This window comes from Polypterus senegalus, unplaced genomic scaffold (genome assembly GCF_016835505.1).
Source record: "Polypterus senegalus isolate Bchr_013 unplaced genomic scaffold, ASM1683550v1 scaffold_484, whole genome shotgun sequence".
In the NCBI taxonomy this organism is placed as follows: domain Eukaryota; kingdom Metazoa; phylum Chordata; class Cladistia; order Polypteriformes; family Polypteridae; genus Polypterus; species Polypterus senegalus.
Genome location: NW_024384502.1, coordinates 67,555 through 71,639, shown reverse-complemented (window position 1 = coordinate 71,639; position 4,085 = coordinate 67,555). Strand labels below are relative to the sequence as shown.

Genomic DNA, 4,085 nt, shown 5'->3' with positions numbered 1-4,085 from the left:
TTTTTTAAAAGGGCTTTTGGGGCCCCGGTGGGGGTTACCCACCTGCCCTGACCCATCTCAAAGGGGGGTTTTTAAAAATTTTTAACCAAAAAGGTAAAGGGCTTGGTCTGTATTAAAAATAAAAAAAAACCCTTTTGTGTGTGTTGTTTGTTACCCCCCCTCCCTTTGTAAGGGGAAAAAAGTGAAAATTTTTAATATTTCTCAACACTTGCATGCCCCTCACTTCCCACTCAACCCAAGCAGACAAACTCAGCTTTGTGCTACATGCGTGTTGTACATTCACACAACGAGCTACCATACGTTTACCTGAGACCGGTTCCTGCCTGTCCTGCTCAATTTGTGCCACAGCTGCCCTCGACTACACGTCCATCTCAGATAAGACACGACCTGCCCGGCCCAATTAGCTGACGCATCTGAAGGTTCTCTAATAAGTAGTACATATAGACAGCAACTGTCAAAAGAGATGTGAATTTGATTGATGACTTTAAGCCCCGCCCCCAAATATGATGGATGACATTAAGCCCCGCCCCCAAAATATGACTTATGAAAATATGAAATGTGAAAATATAATTTATGTAAATATAAAACTATAAAAGTATGAAAATGTATTTATAAGCTATAAACTTAGGACACGTGGGTTTATTTTATAAACACTAGGTTCAAAATTAATATTGTGAAATTAAATATACACTTATCTTGTAGTCATAGCTATGCCTATGTGTAACTTTCTGAAAATATTCACACCCCCACGCTTATAAACTCACGACCTCATTTTATAAACATTTGATTCAAAATTAATATTAATTAATTAATTAAATACAGTATACACATGTCTTGCCGTCATAGCTATGTGTAAACTTTCTGAAAATATTCACAGACCCGCGCTAAGATATAAACTCACGGCCACATTTTATAAGCACTAGATTCAAAAGTAATATAAAATTAAATATACACTTATCCTGCGTGCAAAGCCACGCATATGAACGACTACATAAAAATGCTATAAAATATTCACACAACCGCTCTAAGTTATAAACTAATAGTAAGAAAATAAATATACTCTAATATCCCTTCCCAGATGGGCAAGTGGTAGTAAATTATCAAATAAAAGAACTAATCAATGGTTTTTATTCACTTTCCTTCTTACTTCAACAAGCTGACAACCACAACGTAGTCAGGACAAAGAAAAACACACACCACTAAAAACCCTACCCCCATACAAGAAAATAAATATACAATTTTCTAAAAACGATATGGACTCTCTGCTCTAAGTTGTAAGATCACGACACAGCCATAACTAAAAACGATTTTCACTCCCCCCTCTAAGTTATAAGTTCACGTCAAGCGTCTTTATTTGATAAGCACTTATCTTTCCTGCACAGCCATAACTAAAATGATGTTCACCCCAGCCACCTCAAACCAAACTAAGATCACGGCACAGCCATATCTAAAAGTGATTTTCAACCCCCCTCTAAGTTATAAGTTCACGACAAGCGTCTTTATCTTTCCTACACAGCCATAACTGAAATATTCACCCCCTCAAACCAGACTAAGTTACAAAATCACGACACAGCCATAACTAAAAACAATTTTCACTCCCCCTTCTAAGTTATAAACTAATAGTAAGAAAATAAATATAAAATTTTCTAAAAACGTTATAAGCTGCATTAGACTCAAAAGCAAGAAAATACATAGGCACTCCTAATGCCTGCGCGCCACTTTGTAAATTTCATCGGTTCCCCCATCGGAATGCGCCAGATATGATCGATCACGGCCTGTCTCTCCCCACAGGGAGTCGGCGCCTTTCATGTTATCAATTAACAAAAGTCTTAATCTAATTTAATTAAACGTGTTCTATTTTTATATCATAAAGTAAAATATTTATTCTCACCCCGAATCAAAGCGATTAAGAATATATACACTCCTTCTGATTTTACTAAAATTTTAACACGCTTTTCAGCACTGTCTCTGCGAACACCCCACTAAAAATAAATATACAATTTTCTAAAACGATAGGGTCTCTGCTCTAAGTTATAAGTTAACAACACGCGTCTTTATTTGACAAGCACTTATCTTTCCTGCTCAATGCAATTCTGACGGCAATTTTGTCAAAGACAATATTTTTCTCACCCTTGCAAATCACATTCGTAACTGTACTACTTGACAGTAACATCATTTTACCAAACATTCTGCTGAGTATCATTTTCACCGCTGGTCTACATAGTACCCAGTTCTAAATGGTACAACTGTAGGTTTGTAAACTACAAATAGAGTCGCCATATCTCTTGAGGTGTAGTGCCAGAGCGTTAATCTTTTAATCTGATACACAGACTGGGATGGGTATGTTACTGTACTCATTGACTATTTGTGAAATTAGCTTCATTAGGTTCGGAAAAGAAATGCACTCAATATATATGTATAAAAGAAAAACATCGCTGAACTTCCGTTATTCAAATGGCGTATTTCTAGGCCTAGCTGCCGTGTGGTGTGGCTTTTAATTATTTATTTATGTCACTCACAAATCTATCTAAAAGGTGCCAGCAATGTTTTTTAAGATTTACAGATTATTTTCCTGCTCTGTTGTTATGCATGCGAGTTGCCTCCATCAAGTGTCTCTCACTTCTCCACAACAACCAGATCGCCGTGCTAACGGCCACTTCCCTCTCATGCAGGCGAGCAGAAACCAGCTGGATAAGCGTGTGCACCTTACATTTGGAACAGAGGACATGAAGTAACCATGCAGAGGTGGAGGGAGAAGGGATTTTCTGTTTCCAGTGGAACAGCAGAGGAGAGGCAAGTCTTTCCATTAACAGGAATGTGCTACAGTTTGCTTGGTGGATGTGTAAAATGCTATGATATTGGCCGAAAGAAGAAGCACTAACTGGCCGCTCTGCTGTCTGGCAACCTTGTGCTAGGAGCAGCAATGCATTGTATATGACTAGGAAGCAGCACCTGTCATCAAGGCTGTCCACTCACTTACAGCAGAGCTAAACGTGCCCCAGCTTCATCAGCCTCCTTCACGCATACTCTCTCTTTCTCTAACTCTCTCTCAGGAGGAACATGAGATGTCGTCAAAGCTCGGAGGAAAAGGAGGCCGCTCGGCGTTCGCAGAATCGCTCTGAGAGTCAGCGGCAATGCCGTGAGATCAAGCTTCTTCTCCTTGGCACCAGCAATTCAGGAAAAAGCACCATAGTGAAGCAGATGAAGATAATCCACAATAGTGGCTTTAACTTGAGGCCTGCAAGGAGTACAAGCCCTTGACTCCCTGACAAGAATCATAAGAGCCCTGGCAACCCTCAAATTTGAGATTCACAACCCTGACAGAGCCTATGATGCTGTTTGCACTGACTGGTCCTGCTGAGAGCAATGGGGTTCATGAAGAGGCTCTGGGGTTGACCCAGGTTTCCAAGAGTGCTTCTGTTGCTCCAATGAATGTCACTTGGAGGATAACACGGCTTACTATCTTAATGACCTTGATCGTATTGCTGCTTTGACTATATCCCCAACCGTTGAAGACATTCTTCAGTCCTGAGACATGACAACTGGGATCGTAGAAAACAAGTTTACCTTTAAAGAGCTGACATTCAAAATGGTAGACGTGGGTGGACGGTGCTCCGAACGAAAAAATGGGTTCACTGTTTTGAAGGGGTCAGTGGCTATGACCTTAAGCTGTATGCCGATAATCAAATGGTAGGTACAATGGCTTTCATTTGTTTATCCTGGGTGTCTCACCAACTTCCTCCTGACAAAACTCAGACTGCTTGAAGAGCAAAATTTCCAGTAAATGCAGATATTTTAGTGGAGGCCCACAGTGACAAAGCTTTAGGACAGGGCTTTCTATATTTTTCCCTGACTTTACATGATACACTAGAACTTCTGATTCCCCAGGTACATTTGGCATGCTACATAATGCAAAAGGCAAAAACATCTGATTAGCATCAAATTTTCTTTACACCAAGGTTGTACGCATTTAGCTCGGATTGATTAATCCGGGAAAGGAAATTTTAGGCTTGCTCAGACTGAATCTGGGTGTAATATGAAAACAGTATTAATAAACAGTGGCTTGGGTTTTCTTTATCAGGATC

At 39.8% G+C, this 4,085-nt stretch overlaps 1 pseudogene; it reads left to right on the top strand.

Annotated features, from left to right (window-relative positions):
* Positions 1-3,060: 3,060 nt before the first annotated feature.
* Positions 3,061-3,772, top strand: LOC120521983 (annotated as a pseudogene).
* Positions 3,773-4,085: the final 313 nt, after the last annotated feature.